Source organism: Dendrobates tinctorius, unplaced genomic scaffold, assembly GCF_039654945.1.
Source record: "Dendrobates tinctorius isolate UK_male_01 unplaced genomic scaffold, ASM3965494v1 ptg000092l, whole genome shotgun sequence".
Classification (NCBI taxonomy): domain Eukaryota; kingdom Metazoa; phylum Chordata; class Amphibia; order Anura; family Dendrobatidae; genus Dendrobates; species Dendrobates tinctorius.
This window is the reverse complement of record NW_027361760.1, coordinates 2686979-2708211: the sequence shown is the minus strand read 5'-3', so window position 1 is coordinate 2708211 and position 21233 is coordinate 2686979.

Sequence of the window (21233 nt, the reverse complement as noted above, 5' to 3'; positions counted from 1 at the left end):
TGGTTTGAGTTTCATCGGTGCTTAGCTTGTTTCTTCCATGATTTTCAGGTAATAAATCCCTGTGCTGTCTGATTTTCACGGACTCACAGACTTGTATGATCAAAAATAGACATGTCTGAATTTTGCATGGCACACAGCCAGCAAAAAACATAAACATGTGAATAGTTCCATAGAATTTAATAACTAAACTATCAACAGACCTCCAACAGAACCTCCAAGAAAGTCGCCGACCATCAGTAATAATAAATGAAAAACACGGATAGAACTCGAACATGAAGAGGTGACATCTGAATGAGCCCTAGTTCAGCGCTATTCTTGTTGTTAAAGCAATGGACCTCTTAGGTTTCATTAGGACTTCCGTGCCAATCGGACCAAGCACAGACCACTAGTGCACAGCCTAGCAGCGGGACTTACTATGACCCGAGTATGACAGCTTGATATATTTCAAAGAAGCTGTCACGCTCAGGTTGGAAGACTCTTGGACACCATGTTGTTCCGATCTCAATGGTGATCAAAATCAAACATTGACAGGCATCAATGTTAAATGTATGCACAAAAGCAGGAGAGATCTAGCCATTCATTTCTGCAATCTTTTAAACAAAGCATCTGTAATGCAGTTCTACCCTTGTACATGTGTATTTTTAAATTGTGTCTTAAAATTCTCAAGTACATATCATACACTTTCTGTGTTTCTGTCCAGCTGTCAGAGCCACTGAATAGAATAATCTTATTCTATATTTACTGACCTTTCCACAGTGTTTGTTCACACTTCCTTATACACACAGTACTTTTCTCCAAGAATCTGGTTTCCCCCCCCAATCACTTTCTCACCATCTTGCTAACTTTTCCAGTCTACATTGGCTTTGAAAAAAGGTATTGTAGAGGTTCTCGTATTTCTGCAGCCTTAAGTGTAGTGTGACATGTCATTTCCAGGTGCCGACTCATTTTTCTTACAGAGACTTCTCATGTTTAGTTGCTTCAAATCCATACATTGTCCGTATGTTTTATTTTTGTTATTATTCATTTATATTATGCTCAGAAACAATTAACTAAATCAGCAGAATTAAATTGTATTCATTTTATCTTTGATTCAAAATTAATACAATCAAAGCAGCAAAATTAAACCTCCTGCCACCTTCCTCTGATGCCTTAAAAGAAAAACAAGAATTCTATAAATCATAATTGTCTTTGATAGTGATGCAGTTGCTGAGCTATTCTGTAATCCCATTTACATGAAATGGAAAATGTTTCCAATGGAGTTTTTTTTTGCATGGCCATCTGCAAGAATATTGATTATGTGGATCTTTCAGTAACATACATACCAGATTTTGTCATAGGCAAATCCTTGACTTATGAACTTAGGCTGGAGTCACACTAGCGAGAAAAACGGACGAGTGCAATGCAATAAAAAAAAAAAATCGCATTGCATTCGTCCCAATGTTATTCTATGGGGCAGCTCCCATCATCCGATTTTTCCTCAGCCGTTTTAATCAGGCTGAGAAAATCGCAGCATGCTGCGATTGTTACCGATTATCGGCTTGGACTCGCCAATGCAAGTCTATGGATGCTAGAAAAAAATCAGATTACACACGGATCACAAGTGTGACTTTCGAGAAATACGCACTGGTGTCCTTTAACAAAAGCCGGCAATTCATTTTGCGATACAGTAAAATCACACTGACATGTTTATTAAAGAATAGAAAGAATAGATATATAAATATAGAATACATACAAATATATATTTATAGTTCATAATGACATATATATATATATATATATATATATATATATATATATATGCACACAGTTGTGGCCAAAAGTATTGACACCTCTGCAATTCTGTCAGATAATACTCAGTTTCTTCCTGAAAATGATTGCAAAACACAAATTCTTTGTTATTATTATATTAATTTAATTTGTCTTAAATGAAAAAACACAAAAAGAATTGTCCTAAAGCCAAATTGGATATAATTCCACACCAAACATAAAAAAGATGGTGGACAAAAGTATTGGCACTGTTCGAAAAATCATGTGATGCTTCTCTAATTTGTGTAATTAACAGCACCTGTAACTTACCTGTGGCACCTAACAGGTGTTGGCAATAACTAAATCACACTTGCAGCCAGTTGACATGGATTAAAGTTGACTCAACCTCTGTCTTGTGTCCTTGTGTGTACCACATTGAGCATGGAGAAAAGAAAGAAGACCAAAGAACTGTCTGAGGACTTGAGAAACCAAATTGTGAGGAAGCATGAGAAATCTCAAGGCTACAAGTCCATCTCCAAAGACCTGAATGTTCCTGTGTCTACTGTGCGCAGTGTCATCAAGAAGTTTAAAGCCCATGGCACCATAGCACTGTGGCTAACCTCCCTAGATGTGGATGGAAAAGAAAAATTAACAAGAGATTTCAACGAAAGATTGTGCGGATGTTGGATAAAGAACCTCGACTAACATCCAAACAAGTTCAAGCTGCCCTGCAGTCCGAGGGTACAACAGTGTCAACCCGTACTATCCGTCGGCGTCTGAATGAAAGGGGACTGTATGGTAGGAGACCCAGGAAGACCCCACTTCTTACCCCGAGACATAAAAAAGCCAGGCTGGAGTTTGCCAAAACTTACCTGAAAAAGCCTAAAACGTTTTGGAAGAATGTTCTCTGGTCAGATGAGACAGAAGTACAGCTTTTTGGCCAAAGGCATCAACATAGAGTTTACAGGAGAAAAAAAAAGAGGCATTCAAAGAAAAAAAACACGGTCCCTACAGTCAAACATGGCGGAGGTTCCCTGATGTTTTGGGGTTACTTTGCTGCCTCTGGCACTGGACTGCTTGACCGTGTGCATGGCATTATGAAGTCTGAAGACTACCAACAAATTTTGCAGCATAATATAGGGCCCAGTGTGAGAAAGCTGGGTCTCCCTCAGAGGTCATGGGTCTTCCAGCAGGACAATGACCCAAAACACTTCAAAAAGCACTAGAAAATGGTTTGAGAGAAAGCACTGGAGACTTCTAAGGTGGCCAGCAATGAGTCCAGACCTGAATCCCATAGAACACCTGTGGAGAGATCTAAAAATGGCAGTTTTGAGAAGGCACCCTTCAAATATCAGGGAGCTGGAGCAGTTTGCCAAAGAAGAATGGTCTAAAATTCCAGCCGAGCATTGTAAGAAGCTCATTGATGGTTACCGGAAGCGGTTGGTCGCAGTTATTTTGGCTAAAGGTTGTGCAACCAAGTATTAGGCTGAGGGTGCCAATACTTTTGTCTGGCCCATTTTTGGAGTTTTGTGTGAAATGATCAATGTTTTGCTTTTTGCTTCATTCTATTTTGTGTTTTTTCATTTAAGACAAATTAAATGAAGTTAATAATACCAAATAATTTGTGATTGCAATCATTTTCAGGAAGAAACTGAGTATTATCTGACAGAATAGCAGGGGTGTCAATACTTTTGGCCACAACTGTATATACACATGTATATCAGTTCTACATAGCAGAATAGCCGCTAAATCAATTGTCGGCTTCTATAAAATCAATACAAAATCCAACATGAAATGACACATGGTTTACATACAGTAAACCATTTAATTTCATTTAGATTAGGGTATGTGTGTAAAATTTGGAACATGTAGGTGCTAAATTAAGGGGTTAATTTGTTGAAAAAAATTGCGTGGGCTCCCGCCTGAGAGGGAGAGCCAGTGAGTGAGGGCAGATTTTAATAGCCTAGAGAGGGATCAATTTTTTTAGCTGGATGGGGGGCAAAAACAATCTGCCCCCAGACACCCCAGAAAAGGCGCATCTATAAGATGCGCCTTTTCTGGAACTTAGCCTCTCTATTCTCGTTGCCTTTAGCAATGGCTAATGGGTTAATATTAATGGGTTAATGTCACCTTGCTATTGAAAGGTGACATTAATCTGGGTTAATAATGGAGGAGGTGTCAATAAGACACCTATCCATTATTAACCCTAGAATAGTAAAGGGTTAAAAAAAGACACACACATTAATTAAAAATTCTTTTAATGAAATAATCACATCAAGTTTTTGACCACATTTATTAAGCTGCTAATCCAAAAGTATCCCTTGTCCTGTAAAAAAACAAAAAATAAAAAAACAACAATATACATACCTCTCCGCCATTCAGTCAGGTCCCCCACTGCAATCCATCTCAAGGGATTAACTAGTTTACAATGGGGACTGGTGCTAATGCGACCGACCCCGCTGGAAACCACTGCTGAATTAATTAATTAATCTCTGCGCAGCCTCCACGGCTGACCAGAGATGAACTAATGAGCTTGAGAAAAAGGTCTGAAACTTTCCACGCTTATCAGGTCACCTCCGGTCAGCCGAGTATGCTACGCAGCCTCAGTGACATCAGCGGTAGTCACTGAGGCTGCGCGGAGTCCCCAGCTGACCTGAGGTGAACTGATGAGCGTGGAAAAAAGTTCAGAAACTTTCCCATGCTTGTTAGTTATTTTGGATTAGCAGATTAATAAATGTGGTCAAAAACATGGTGTGATTATTTCATTAAAAGAGTGTTTAATTAATGTGTGTGTGTCTTTTTTTAACCCATTACTATTTTAGGGTTAATAATGGAGAGGTGTCTTATTGACACCTCTCCATTATTAACCCGGCTTAATGTCACCTTTCAATAGGAAGGTGACAATAACCCATTGTTATTAACTCATTAGCCACCGCAGTTGATCAAAGCATACTGCGCACGTGCGAGTGGATATTGCAATGCGCACGCGCAAAATATAGACGAGAACTACAGAAATTACCTGAAATATTGCGTACAGCGGCCAAGGAGGGGTGGAGGGAAGGAGCAAAAACGCCGCCCATCGGACTGGACCCAACTAATATAAATACAGCACGGGTGAAACAAAAAAGGTATTCTTGGGTGATACATGGGGAATCAGGGGAATTCAAAACTAGGTAAATGTATAGAAAACACTGAATACAATGATATTTTTATCTGATAAAGGGAATCTGTCACCTCATTTTCGGCTTAAGTAGATTACTCATTAATCCCCATTTTCGTTTTTCGCTCCCCTTCTTCCCAAAGCTATAACTTTTTTATTTTTGGGTCATAATGGCCATGTAAGGGCTTTCTTTTTGCGGGATAAGTTCTACTTTTGAATGAGACCATTGGTTTTATCATATAGAGTACTAAAAACAGGAAAAAAATTCCAAATGCAGTGATATTGCAAAAAAAGTGCAATCCCACATGTTCACTAAGTGCTAAAACTGACTTGCCATTATAATTTTCAAAATCATTACGAGTTCATAGACACCAAACATGTCTAAGTTCTTTTTTATGTAAGTGGTGAAAAACATTTCCAAAGTTTGTGCAATTTTTCTGATACCCGTAGCATCTCCATTTTTCATGATCTCGGATTGGGTGAGGGCTTATTTTTTGCACACTGAGCTGGCGTTTTTAATAGTAACATTTTGGTGCAGATACCATCTTTTGATTGCCCATTATTGCATTTTAATGCAATGTTGCGGCGACCAAAAAATGTAATTCTGGCGTTTTTACTTTTTTCTCTAGTTACGCCGTTTAGCCTAATCTATCAATATTCAAAAAGAATTAACCCAATTTCTATTCTCAACACGGTGATACCAAATATGTACATTTGATTTTTTTAATCGTTTTATTTTGAATGGGGCAGAAGGGGGGTGTTTTGAACTTTTATATATATATCTATATATATACACTAGATGGAGGCCCGATGCTATCGCATCAGGAGGGCGGTAATGTCACAATGGGGGCAGGCTTTGCAACGTTGAGAATCTCTCCCTCCATGTGGTCACCCACCTATCCACTCTCTCTTTCCCTATGTGCTGACTTCTCCCTTCTGCTCTCTTCTTTGACCTGTCTGCCCCATGTGCAATCCCCCTTGTCTCCTGTCTCTCCTTCCTGTGCTGTGTTCTCTTCTCATGTGCTGTCCCATTTGAGCTGTCTTTCCCCTGTGCTCTGTCTCTTTCAAACCCCCGTGTCTGACCGTGTACAGAACATACCACATCTCCTGGGCAGGGGAGGATGCAAAAGACAATACTGACATTACAGCAGATCGCAGAGGATACATTTTGTGAGGTTGTATAAAAGCAGTCAGTGAAACATTTTACCTCACAAAATGAATCATCTGTGATCCCCTGCTCTAATGTCAGTATTGTCTTTTGCTTCCTCCCCTGCCCAGGAGATGTGGTATGCTCCGTACACGGTCAGACAGACAATTTTTAAATGAACTTTCATTCGTGGGAAAACCCCTTTAATGTGACCGGCTTCCTCTGCCTGTAGACACGACACGCAGCTGCCGCCGGGATGAACTGAATTATTCACTGCGCCTGCGTGGAATTTGCAGGCGCATTGCGACGGTATTCCACTGGTGGTACCACGCAAGAGGCTGCATGAGTGTGAGTATGTGAGTGTGTGTGAGTGAGAATATGAGTGTGTGTGTGAAAGTGTGAGTATGAGTGAGTGTGTGTGTGGTGTGTACGGCGTATAGAGGGTGTATGTGTGTGTGTGTGTGGTGCGACGCTGTTTCGCTGGTGGTACCGCGCAATAGGTTGGTACCAGCAGCAGTTTCCATATTAAGACACCCATCACTTGGGTGTCCCAATATGGCGGACGGTGAACTTCCTCAGCTTGGATTTCTGGGATGCGGTGACATCTGGACAGAACAGGAAATTAAAACATTACTAGGCAATTATATAAATAGATTATGTTTTTGAAAACTTTTGTTTACTTTCTGCATGCTTCAATAGTCTCCATGAGAATCTGGAAGCTGCAGTTGTTCGACCTGCCCTGCTACATACAGGCGCCCGGAGGTTGGCGCTCCTAGCAATCTGGCAATGGCAACCGTAGAGGTCTACTGGAGACCTCTGGTTTTCATGCCAACTCATCGGTGACCCGCAGTCATGTGACATGTTCGCCGATGGGTTGAGATTAGTGACGCACTTCTGGCGCAATCACATAAAATGCCACTGTCCGAGATTGACAGCAGCATTTAATGGGTTATCAGCAGTGGGTGGATCGCGATTCCACCCACGGCTGTTGCGGGCACATGTCAGCTGTAGAAAGCAGCTGACATGTGACCAGAAATGTGAAGGCTCCAGTGCTGATGGGGAGGATGAGTCAGACAGACATCGGCGTACTATTATGTCCGATGTCGGAAAGGCGTCAAATAGGTTACTTGCGTTTTTTTTTAATATACATGACATAAAAAACTCACAAAAAAACTTATTGTAGCCTTAAAGAGATTTTCCAGTTTAAAAAAAGTGCACCCCAAACCATTTTATCTATATAACATAACAAATAGATCAGTTACTCGCCCTCCCTGGGCCAGAGCCGGCTCTGTGCTGCTTCTACGGTATCAGTGTTTTGCCTGAAGTGGTGGCATCACATTAAGGGTATGTGCACAATTTGCAGATTTGCCTGCAGAATTTATTTTCTGCACAGAATCTGCATCTCCTGGCAGAAAACGCAGGTAAAAATCAGCACGTTTTTGATGCGCTTTTGATGCGTTTTTTCCATGCGGATTTGTATGTTTTTTTTTTTTGTTAAATAACATATCTTTATTTAGCTTACAAAGAGTTGTGGTGACCTTTCTTTTACCAGCCTCTTATTTTGCATACTCCATTGAAGAATAACATTTACACACACAGATAGATGGATAGATAGATAGATTTGGCCTAGGACAACTCAATCTATAGAAGTCCCATGGCTTCCAGTACCACCTGCATGCAGACGACACTCAGATCTACCTGTCTGGCCCAGATGTCATCTCTCTACTGTCCAGAATCCGAGAGTGTTTATCAGCCATATCCTCTTTTTTCACCTCTCGCTTTCTAAAACTCAATGTAGACAAAACTGAACTCATTATCTTTCCTCCATCTTACATATCTTCTCTACCCGATCTTTCTATTATGGTAAATGGCATCACGCTCTCTACCGCACCTGAAATCCGCTGCCTCGGAGTAACTCTAGACTCTGCTCTGTCCTTCACACCACATGTCCAAACTCTTGCCACCTCCTGTCGCCTCCAACTCAAAAATATTTCCAGAATCTGTCCCTTCCTCAGCCCTAAATCTACTAAAACTCTTGTGCCCCATTTAGAATGCTCCAGTATATGATGGGCCTCATGGATGATGCTCCAGTGTCACATCTCCCCCATTTTGAATGCTCCAGTATATGATGGGCCCCATTTTTAATTAACCCAGGCATGGTATGTGAAAAGACATCCATGGAGTAATCTGAAGTGTGTGCTGCTGCATCCTTCACTTTTGGTGTGGGTGAAGGACACAAGGATAGTGGTTGCTCCTGACCAGAAGCCCGCACTTACGACTCAGTGCTTGCATTATTTTAAACCTCAGAAGAGGAGGCGATAGAGCTGGAGGCTGTTTCAGCAATGTAAGCCAAAAACAGTTCCTGATGCTCAGGCTTTAATAGCAGTCTACCTACTCTCAGAAAACAGAAGCCTTACAGGCCTTCCAGAGCTACACCATGACGCAGGCTCAACACCTCCTGCCTTAGCTGTTATGGTGGTGGTGCATCAGCTGGTAGTGCCAAAAACACAATCAGTACCAGGTGGCCCCCCACGCCCACGTCCGTGTCCTCTTCCACCATACTTCCTTATGTTTTAGAAAATTGACCCAAAATACCAGCAGATATATGGTAGTGTATCAGAAGCGTACAGCTCTATACAGTCTAGGGATAACATGAAATATATACGGAGATTTACTGAGTCATACACAGACGCTCACAGGATCAGTATGGATTACCCAATAAAATAAAAAAGGTGAAAAAGGGTACAGTATCACCAGATACAAGGTACAGTTGTGGCCAAAAGTATTGACACCCCTGCAATTCTGTCAGATAATACTCAGTTTCTTCCTGAAAATGATTGCAAACACAAATTCTTTGGTATTATTATCTTCATTTAATTTGTCTTAAATTAAAAAACACAAAAGAGAATGAAGCAAAAAGCAAAACATTGGTCTGGCCCATTTTTTGAGCTTTGTGTGAAATGATCAAAGTATTGGCACCCTCAGTCTTATACTTGGTTGCACAACCTTTAGCCAAAATAACTGCGACCAACCGCTTCCGGTAACCATCAATGAGTTTCTTACAATGCTCTGCTGGAATTTTAGACCATTCTTCTTTGGCAAACTGCTCCAGGTCCCTGATATTAGAAGGCTGCCTTCCCCAAACTGCCATTTTTAGATCTCTCCACAGGTGTTCTATGGGATTCAGGTCTGGACTCATTGCTGGCCACCTTAGAAGTCTCCAGTGCTTTCTCACAAACCATTTTCTAGTGCTTTTTGACGGATAGTACGGGTTGACACTGTTGTACCCTTGGACTGCAGGGCAGCTTGAACTTGTTTGGATGTTAGTCGAGGTTCTTTATCCAACATCCGCACAATCTTGCGTTGAAATCTCTTGTCAATTTTTCTTTTCCGTCCACATCTAAGGAGGTTAGCCACAGTGCCATGGGCTTTAAACTTCTTGATGACACTGCGCACGGTAGACACAGGAACATTCAGGTCTTTGGAGATGGACTTGTAGCCTTGAGATTGCTCATGCTTCCTCACAATTTGGTTTCTCAAGTCCTCAGACAGTTCTTTGGTCTTCTTTCTTTTCTCTATGCTCAATATGGTACACACAAGGACACAGGACAGAGGTTGAGTCAACTTTAATCCATGTCAACTGGCTGCAAGTGTGATTTAGTTATTGCCAACACCTGTTAGGTGCCACAGGTAAGTTACAGGTGCTGTTAATTACTCAAATTAGAGAAGCATCACATGATTTTTCGAACAGTGCCAATACTTTTGTCCACCCTCTTTTTTACTTTTGGTGTGGAATTATATCCAATTTGGCTTTAGGACAATTCTTTTTGTGTTTTTTCATTTAAGACAAATTAAATGAAGATAATAATACCAAAGAATTTGTGTTTTGCAATCATTTTAAGGAAGAAACTGAGTATTATCTGACAGAATTGCAGGGGTGTCAATACTTTTGGCCACAACTGTACACTATACTATATATAAACATTCTGAATCTCCGTATACATTTCAGGAGGCAGACACAAACACTCTCAGGCCCTGTATGGATTACACAAGAATATGAAAAGCTGTAAATGGGTAATGTAACACAAGCGTACAGCTGTATACAGTGTTGGTCAAATTTGAAATCTCGGTATATATTTCCGGAGTTACCCTCAGACACTCACTCAGTCTGGGTTTGACCATAATAAAAAATGTTTTAAAAAAAGGTACTGGATAACAAGGTAGCAAGTATATATATTATTGGGTACAATTGAAATCTCCGTATACATAGTCCCGTAGTCACTCTCAGACGCTTACTCAGTATGGATTTGACTGTAATACTAAATGTCGAACAAAGGTACTGTATAACAAGATACAAGCTGTATAGAGTATAGGGTAAAAATTGGTATCTCCGATTCACTGTATATATAGAAGGCGTAAACCACACTCACTCACAATGGCTGATACCGTAATACAAAATTTTGAACAAAGGTACTGTATCAGCACATACCAGGTGTATCCAGTCTAGTGGTAATTTGAAATTTCCATCTATACTTCCAGAGTCAGACACAGACACTCACAGGCTCAGTATGTATTTACCTTACACCAGAATTTAACAAGTAGAAAAAGGGAGTTGAAGCTTTCAACAATATACAGTGTTGTGGTACTTTGAAATATATACAAAGATTTAAATCTCAGTAAGCCAGTCCAGACTCTCCGCTACTGGAAACTACATGGATACAAGTACAGACAGAAAGTCGATTGTTAGCAGAAATTTGGGAATTACTCATCGCGGGAAAATCTCCTGGTACATGTTGCAGAGGCGATGCAGACCCTCAATTATTGTGTCTGTGAAGACAGTGAAAATGGTTCTTTGTGAAGAAAGGATTGCTTTATCGCAGTAGCATGGCTCATATCACCGTTACTCGTCTCCATCAAACTGTGATCACAGGGAGAGATGTAGACATGGTCCTCAATGCCTATCATGATGTGTCTAGTCATTTTGGAGTGCAAAAGACAGAAGCCACAGACCGTAGGCGATTCTATTGGATTGGCATGAGAGGAGACATTGAAAAATGGTGGCAGGAATGTCACACGTCTGTGACTATCACAACTGTGAAAGGTGATCATAAAGCACCACTGCATCCACTTGTAAGTTGAAGTCCATTACAAATGGTAGCCATTGATCATCTGAAGGTAGAGGCCAGCAGGAAAGGCCATAGCTACATATTACCCATAATCGATCTATAAACCAAGTTTCTAGTGGCCGTCCCTGTGAAGGATTTAACTGCCCAGACTACACAGCGGTGGAGCAGGCAGAGGTAAGTATTGCAACATGCAAGTGATGTGGCCATGACCAAGCAGGGGGGGCACATTCGTGTTCGACGGTACTGGCAAAGGGCCCCTCATAGTACGCTGGTGTGTCTGACGGCGAGTGGGCCCCCCCACCGTCAGAGACACTGTATTGTACTATAAGGGGCCCTGTGGCAGTGCCGTCGGCCATCTGTGGGCCCATCCACCTGTTCAGAGCAACGGCACTTGCCCTGGTGCGCCAGGTGTTGACCCGAGCCATTGGGGGGTGGGCAGCCCACTTAGGGAGGTTTAAAAAATGGCATATGTTGATGTGTTGGCTGGACATTCAGCTGCTGCAAAGGGCGGAATTCGGCAAGTCCGAGGAAGAGGAGGACAAAAGCGAGGCAGTTTTCTGGCAATCTATGTGTCATCAGGGGAAGGTGGGACAAAATCCTTTGAAACCCATGCATGGTTCATTTTAATGAAGGTTAGAACATCAACATTTTGGGTAGACAGACGGGTCCTTTTTTCTGTCAGGATTGATCCAGCAGCACTGAAGACTCTTTCAGATAACACACTAGCAGCAGGGCAAGCGAGCTCCTGTAAGGCATATTGTGCTAATTCAGGCCAGGTGTCCAGTTTAGAGGCCCAATAGTCAAAGGGGAATGACCTGTGAGGGAGAACATTGATATGGGAGGAGAAGTAGTCTGTAACCATAGTTGACAACTGCTGTCTCCTGTCACTTTTAATCGATGCAGTATTAGCAGTCGTGTGAGCTGTACATGAGAAATCATTCCACAACATGGTCATTAAACCCCTGTCTGCAACGCCACTTCTGATGTGTGCACCATGAACACCTCTTCCATTGTGCCAGTGTAGGGAAGGTGACCTGACGGATGGACGGATGTGTCAGAATAGAGAAAGATAGGTTTGCACAGTTTAGACAGGTGTCTGTTACTAAAGTGGGGAAACAGCAAGGAAAGTGTAGTGGATGTGCAGTACCTTGGGTTGACCATTAGATGGCAGGGAGGAGTGTGAGCAAAGGACTTGACATCACCTTAGGGCTTTAGAAACTGTTGGTCATGGGGAGCGGAGTTACAGTGACAGGGGACCGGGAGTGCTATAAATACTGAGGGAGGGTTCCAGAAAGTTCCAGTCCCCAGTGGGAGCTCCAGTGACAGGAGGACTATGACAGTTTGTGCGCTGTGAGGAAAACCGTACCAGGGGGACTGAGGAGAGGCGGCCACAGTGATGGACCTGTCAGGAGCGTCGACGAGTGCAGAAGGGACGGTGTGTGCATACACGTCCCCAGTATAGAGTACGTTGTGTGAGAAGCGGCCCTGGAAACGGAGGGCCATGAGGTAAAGAAAGTGCGGTGTGCTCTGAGGCCGTCAGATGGACGGCGAGTGAAATAAACTTGGACCTGTTGCACCCAGAATCTGCCTCCATCTTGTCTCTGTTTTATCTCTGCACGGTAAGGAGTGGGACCACCCCCCAGCTCCCCCCTCCGACTCTACATTTGGCGTAGTCGGCAGAATCGCCGCCACTAATACCCTAACTTCTGTGGCAGGCCTGCCTCAAATAATGGAAAGAGATTTGGACTGTGCTGCTTAGAATAAAGACACCAGTGGATTACAAATAACTGACCTGTGGGATATGGATTGGAAGCGCTGTGATGGATCTGCGTGGTCAGCAGAGGATCCGGGGCGGTACCGGGTACTGTGCAGTATGGCGGTGTCGCTTCAGCGCAGAGGAGAGGTCCCGGTGTTTGCAGTTGTTCAGAATGGACTGGGACCCCCTCTAACGTACCCCAAAGTGAAGCAGACTGTGCCCAGAGACCGATGCTTCCATGTCTAGGCCCGCTGAACACCGAGTTGGAGAGCGGAGACTGCGGGAGTAGCCGCGTGGTGACGTGACGGAGACCCCAGCGCCGGGGAAGGTGAGAGTTCCCCCGGCTCTGCCGGCGGCTTCACAAGCGACCCCTATCATTCTGCCACAGCAAGCAGTCTCCAGCGTACCGGAAGGTCTGGCTGCAGAGGGCCCTATGGTATATGCGGAGTTGAGCGTGGCCCCTGCCCCTGTCCCTGAGCCATCCCGCCCGTAGTCACCAGGGCGGAGCTCGTTTGCAGAAGACACGGCTGTGCTCCCTCGGCCGGAAAAAGCTCCATCACCAGAACCGGCCGTCACTCCGGCTCTGCTGGAAGTTTTGGATGCGGCCTACCCTGCGGCCGCGGTTATGCCAGCGTTAGAACCGGCTGCGGCCTGTTTGACAGGCCCTGTGGACCAATCCTCCGGAAACACGGCTGCTCCCAACCGCCACCCAGCCCCAGCAGCTGCTGGGCCGCAGAAACCATCGGCCGCCTCTGTCCCACGCCCTTTCTCGGCAAGGTCCCACCCACTGGACTCTGGCACTGGCGCGACACCCTCCGTTTGGGTTGTGGAGGTGATAAAACAGAAGAAGATCCGGGAGCGGGAGGTATGGAGCCTGCTTCACTCAAAAGGGGAGGCTGGCATGGCGGTGGAAAGATCCCGGGGACGGCTGGTGTACACAAACATGGACAGGGGGTACGGTTTAATTCGTGACCAGTCTGGCCAAAAAGTGTAAGTGAATGTAGCCTCCATACGTCATGGCCGGGCCCTGAAAGAAGGGGGCTCCGTCTCCTACTATAAGGAATACTGCCCCCGCGGATATTACGTGGTGGCAGTACTAGCAGAGTCTCAGGAAAACGAACCCCCGTGAAAAGGACTTGGATGGACACTCTTGGTTTCCCCAGGGGTTCCACGGCTGTGGGGCCCTTACTACTGACCACCAGAAGGTGGATTGAACTGTCAGGAGTTCGTTGCACCGTTGTGCAGGTCAAAAGGACAGTTCGCGGTCAGATTTAAAAAAAAAAAAAAAAAGTTTATCTGTGATTTTTATTTCTGTTTTTCTATGTTCCTCTTACAGGATAGTCCATGTTTACTTGTTAGCCTGACAGAGCGGGGATACGTAGAAGAGAGGGAGTGTCCATGTCCAAGGAAGGGGGGGGGGAAGAAGACATGCAATGTTCGTGTTATATGTTGGTTTTAGAAGCAAAAGAAAATGAAAAAAAAATATATAAAAATGGGAACTTGTGCTATTATAAAGTTGTTTAATGTATAATATGCCAAAGTAAAATACAACAGGTCCGGGTAAGGGAAGGTCTGTGGGACCAACGGGAAGTGTGAGATCCGAAGAGTGGTCTATGTGTGAAGAGGGTCTGGGAGACTGAGACGCCGACCATGACATGTAACTGAAAGAAGGGTAAAAGAGTTGGAAGACGTGAGAGAGACAGCCGTCCTAGGTCAGGTCCCCAACACCACGGACACCCCTGAAGGAGGAAGGCGGGTGCTGGTAATGATCTGGTAGGTGTGATACCTCGATCATGGCGTACCGAATAGTGGAAGGTGACAGTAGGGGAGAGTAGGGAAAGGTACACACCATAGAGAGAATATGGGCGTACCTAGCCCAATTTGAAAGACGTTGTCATGTGGCATGCGCGCTGGTGAGTAGCAGTAGGCTGCTCAGAGCATAGTGCTCCCAGTATGGTTCGGCCCCCACAGGTAGTGGGTTTGGTCCAACAGCTGGTCCGACAACAGAGTGTAGGTGAAGCTTCAGAACGACGAAGGCAGGGATGACGATTGTCGAGGACGACAATGGACAAAGGAAGGGGGCGTTTAGGGAAGGTGACCTGACAGATGGACGGATGTGTCAGGATAGAGAAAGATAGGTTTGCACAGTTTAGACAGGTGTCAGTTACTACAGTGGGGAAACAGCTAGGAATATGTAGTGGACGTGCAGTACCTTGGGTTGACCATTAGATGGCAGAAGGAAGTGTGAGCAAAGGACTTGACATCAGCTTAGGGCTTTAGAAACCGTTGGTCATGGGGGGCGGAGTTACAGTGACAGGGGACCGGGAGTGCTATAAATACTGAGGGAGGGTTCCAGAAAGTTCCAGTCCCCAGGGGGAGCTCCAGTGACAGAAGGACTACGACAGTTCGTGCGCTGTGAGGAAAACCGTACCAGGGGGACTGAGGAGAGAGAACGTCAGGGGGTGGTCCTGACAGGAAGAACCGCAGAAGAGACGAGACACCGGGTGTGGGACTCCGTGTTGGACACGACGACTGATCAGTGGAAGTGCTGTTGGTTTATGGGCCTAAGGCGGCCACAGTGACGGACCTGTCAGGAGCGTCGACGAGTGCAGAAGGGACGGTGTGTGCATACACGTCCCCAGTATAGAGTACATTGTGTGAGAAGCGGCCCTGGAAACGGAGGGCCGTGAGGTAAAGAAAGTGCGGTGTGCTCTAAGGCCGTCAGACGGACGGCGAGCGAAATAAACTTGGACCTGTTGCACCCAGAATCTGCCTCCATCTTGTCTCTGTTTTATCTCTGCGCGATAAGGAGTGGGACCACCCCCCAGCTCGCCCCTCCGACCCTACACCACTACGGCTCGTGGGAGAACCAGCATCGCTGCTGTGTGCTGTGAAAGCCACAAACAAACGGTTTACCAGAGTTGCTTGTTTGTTAGCCAATATTATCTCTAGGTTCTCCTGTGGCATGATATTGTGTAATTTGCCTTTGTAGCGTGGATCGAGGATGCTGGCCAGCCAGTAGTCGTCATCCCTCATCATTTTGGCAATGCGGGTGTCCCTTTTTAGGATCCGCAAGGCATAATTGCACATGTGGGCCAATGTTCCAGGTGTCAATGATGCTCTGTCAGTGGTGGGTGGAGGAGCACTTTCTGGCAAATTCACATCCCTACAGTCATGCACAAACACTGTACCTGACCTTGGAACGCCAACATTTTCTCTTGCCCCCTGAGAAACATCCTCCTGCCCAAAATAATCATCCCCCTCATCCTCCTACTCCTCTTCCTCCACCTCATCCAGGACAGTTCCCTGATTTGACAATGGCTGACTGTCATCAAGGCTTCCCTCCTCCTCCTCCGCTGCAGACGCCTGATCCTTAATGTGCGTCAAACTTTGCATGAGCAGACGCATAAGTGGGATGCTCATGCTTATGATGGCGTCATCTGCGCTTACCAGCCGTGTGCATTCCTAAAAACACTGAAGGACTTTACAGAGGTCTTTCAGCTTTGACCACTGCACACCCGAAAATTCAATGTCTTCCCTCAAACTGCCTGCCCATGTATCCTCCCAAAAATGCATTACAGCCTGCCTCTGTTCGCACAGTCTCTCAACCATGTGCAGGGTGGAGTTCCACCTTGTTGCAACATCTATGATTAGGCGGTGCTTGGGGAGGTGGAGCAATCGCTGCAGCTTCTGCATACGAGTGGAGTAGACGTTTGAGCGTCGGATGTGCAAGCAGAGTTTTCGCACCTTATGGAGCAGGGATGTTAGCTCCGGATAATTATTAAGGAAGCACTACTCCACCAGGTTCAAAGTGTGAGCCAGGTAAGGTGTGTGTGAGTTTTGCACGAGCTATGGCTGCCACAAAATTACGGCCGTTATCACTGACTACCTTGCCTACCTCAAGATGTAGACTGCCCAGCCATGACTCAGTTTGTCGCTGCAAGTAGTCTGCCAGTAGCTCCGTGGTGTGTCTGTTGTTGCCCAAAGACATCATCTTTAACACAGCCTGCTGATGCTTACCACTAGCTGTTCGATAGTGGGACGCCTTGTGTGCAACACTGCCAGCTGAGGATGAAGTGCTCATGTGACTGTGCTCTGTGGATGAGCTTTCGCTGATGTCAGGGTCCTGTCAGCGCTGGCGTGCAGCCTCCGCTGAGCAGGGACTCACCCGCACTGTAGGGGGGCACGGGGTCAGGTACAACCTGGGAAGTACAAACAGGACCTGGGGACGCTGAAGTTTAGCAAGCAGTGAAGGACCTACGGCCATGTGACTGCAAGGGGCGGGGCTTAGCGTCCTGCTTCGAGAGATAGCAGGACACTAAACAGAAATACTCAGAGTCAGGCACAGAGATAGCAGAAAGTACCAGGATGAGACAGAACGGATAGTCGGGGCCAAGCAGGGGTCAAAATCAAACAGACATAGAAGGTACCAAGCAGAATCCAAAAAGCAATATCCAGAGAACAGACCGAGTAGTACACAGAGTATCAAGCAACCAGAACACAGCACAAACACACTCAGGGGTCACCACACTATGCCAAGGGCGAAAGTATAACTGACGGGGATGGGAGCTTCCTTAGGCTATAAGAAGCTTTCCCAGAACCAATGAGAGTCCACCATAATAAGTCCCAGGTGTGCAGGTAACAGTCTGCACTGAGATCAAAACATTAACCCCAGAAGTGCAGGTCCACCAGCACTGGTATCATGACAGCTGATAGTTGGCTGTAGGCTTTCGATCCTCCTCCTCTGTTTCCTATACCGTGGGCTAGGCAGCACTGTTCCTCCGCTGCTGTCCCCAGTGGAGCCTGCATCCACCACATTTTCCCAGTGCGCAGTGATGGACACCTAATGGCCCTGGCCATGCCTACTGGTCCATGCATCTGTTGTGAGGTGCACCTTTCCACTCACTGACTGTTTTAGTGCATGGACAATGCGGTCTTTCACATGCCGGTGGAGGGCAGGGATGGCTTTTCGAGAAAAGAAGTGCCGACTGGGTAGGTCATAGCATGGGACAGCGTAGGCCATGAGGTCGCGGAAAGCTTCGCTTTCAGCCAAACGGTAGGGCATCATCTCTAATGAGATTAGTTTGGCAATGTAGGTGTTCAAACACAGTGTACGTAGATGAGAGGATGAGTACTTTCTTGTCCTACTCGGAGTGTCTGGTAGGGTGAGCTGGACGGGAGAGCTGCATATGGGGGAAGTAGCGGTGGACTGGACGGAGTGTGAGGTGGTTTGTGATGGTATTGGTGGTGATGGCCTAGATTCAGTGTTGTGTTGCAAAACCATTGTGATTCCCTGAGTGCTTTGGCCTTGCGACGACACCTCCACATTTAGTGCTGGTTGTGTGCTTAACTGTGGCGGTGGTCTTACAGTGGGGGAAGCGATGGAGTGTTGCTGGCTACCTTCAGTCGGAGCAGGTGCACATGTGCTACCTGAGGTTTTGCAGTCCTTCCACGCTTGCAAGTGCATGTTGATTACCAGTTGCATGCTTAGACATTTATTCAAATTTGTGAGTTGTTTACCTTGGCTAAAGGTCCTTCCACACATCTTACAGGTAACCTTTGCCTTATCAGTAGGATTTTGGACAAAGAAGTGCCACACTGCACTCTTCCTACTATGGTATACATTTTCTGGCCTTGCACGCTGTGCTAAGTTGACCGTCTGGCCAACCTGTCCTGCAACTCTTTTAGTTTTTGTTCCACGTTTTTGGACAGCTACGGGCCTGGCAGATAAGAGTTGCTGTTATGTCAATGCCTGCTGCGGATCCTTCTCCTTATCTGAACTATTGCCAGTGCCACCCGCCAATCTGGGTCAAGAACTGGGTCATCCATCACCTCCTCATCAAAGTCATCTGCACGTTCCTCTTTACCTTCCTCTGTGTCATAGTATAGGTGGTATAGTATACGGGAAGGGGCACCTGAGTTTCATCAGGGTCAGATTCTGGCTCAATAGACTGCGAGGGCAATGTAGTGCTCTGGGTCGATGTACCAGCTGAATCATCTAGCAGTGGCTGTGCATCAGTGCACTCCATGTCAGATTCAACTTGGACTGGGGAATTCAGGATTTGACTGGATAACCCAGGCATGGTATGTGAAAAGAGCTCCATAGAGTAATCTGAAGTGTGGGCTGCCGCATCCATAACTTTTGGTGGGGGTGAAGGACACAAGGAAAGGTGTTTTTCCTGACCAGAACCCTGCACTGATGACTCCGTGCTTGCAGGTTTCGAACGTTCAGAAGAGGAGGCAATGTATACCAAAACCTGTTCCTGATGCTCCGGCTTTAAAAGCGGTTTTCCTACTCCAAGAAAAGGCAACCTTACAGGCCTTCTTGGGCCAGATGATGATGCAGGCTCAATACCTCCTGCCTTAGCTGCTATTGTGGTTTTGCTGGAACCAGCCGATGCACCACCACCATCAGTAGCAGCTGCGCCCCCCTGCCCATGTCCGTGGACTCTTCCACCATACTTCCTCATGTTTGGGAAAATGCTGGTATTTTTGGTACAGAGAGATGGTACTGTATGAGGAGCGTCCAGCTGTGTAAGGTGTATTAAACAAATTAAATCAACGTATATATTATGTTAGTCACAGACGCTCTCACAGTATGTATTGGACCGTAATCCAACAAGCAGATATACAGAACTGTATCAGAAGTGTACAGCTGTATACGTTTTTTGTGTAACTAACAATCTCCGTATATGCATTTACGGAGTGTCACACACACGCTAACTCTGTATAGATGTATGTCTGCCGTTTGCATTACAGTCACAATACTGTTTGAGAATCGGACAGCTCTATACGGTGTCTGTATGGAAAATTGTCAATCTCCGTCTATTTGTATAGGGACTGACACACGCTGTCTCTGTCTAGTTTTGACCGTAATCAAACAGCAGATATACGAAACTGTTTGGAAAAAGAAGCCGAGGAGTTTTTCCGTTTTTCCAGACCTACACCTTAGAAGCTATCGGTGTGTGACTCTGAAAAGCGGACAGCTCTCTAAGGTCTCTATTTGTCCGTGATACCAGCCGGTACACGGTAGTGTGTGAGGAGCGTACACCGCTATATGGTGGGTGAAAAAATTAATGCTCAGTAACTCACCAGGACAAAATAATAAAAGTTGGAATGCTTTGAAAAAAGCAGTTTGAACAGCAGTGTGCACACAGCAATCCAGCTAGCAGGTAGCCTTAAAAGGCAGCCCAATCACCACCAACGCTGCTGCACACAATAAAAATCCACCCCTTTCACTGCACACTAACTGTACAGTGAAAAGCGCTATCAGCAGAAGCAGTTTTTTTTTCTTCTTCCCTGCCTAACGCTCTCCCTGTTCAGAATCAGCAGCAGCAGCACCTCTCTCCATTCTAAGATTGGCAGAAGTAAGATGGCGGTCGGCGGTCACAGCCTTTTATACCCACTGTGACGCTACACAAAGCCAGCCAATCACTTCAATGCCCTTCTCTAATATGTTGGTGGCCGCTGCCCATGTCATCGGGTTGCCCACAGTGTGCGTCCACCTTCATTGGGTGAGAAAATAAATAAATAAATAAATAAATAAACTGGAGAAGTGGGCAGCAACTAACAGAATGGTTTTTAACAGGGAGAAATGCAAAGTACTACATCTGGGCAATAAAAATGAAAAAAGCATATATAGAATGGGAGGAATAGGGCTAAGTGACAGCACATGTGAAAAAGACTTGGGTATACTAATAGATCACAGACTGAATATGAGTCAACAGTGTGATGCAGCAGCAAAAAAGGCAAATGCAATTCTAGGATGTATTAACAGAAGCATACAGTCTAGATCACGTGAAGTCATTATTTCCCTCTACTCCTCTTTGGTCAGACCTCATCTGGAATATTGTGTCCAGTTTTGGGCACCACATTTTAAAAAAGACATCAACAAACTGGAGCAAGTTCAGAAAAGAGCGACCAGAATGGTGACCGGTCTGCAAACCCTGTCTTATGAGGAAAGGTTGCAGGATTTGGGAATGTTTAGTTTGCAAAAGAGAAGACTGAGAGGAGACTTAATAGCTGTCTACAAATATCTAAAGGGCTGTCACATTGTAGAAGGATCAACTTTATTCTCATTTGCACAAGGAAAGACTAGAAGCAATGGGATGAAACTGAATGGGAAGAGACACAGATTAGATATTAGAAAAAACTTTTTGACAGTTAGAGTGATCAATGAGTGGAACAGGCTGCCACGAGAAGTGGTGAGTTCTCCTTCAATGGAAGTCTTCAAACAGAGGCTGGACAGACATCTGACTGGGATGATTTAGCGAATCCTGCTTTGAGCAGGGGGTTGGA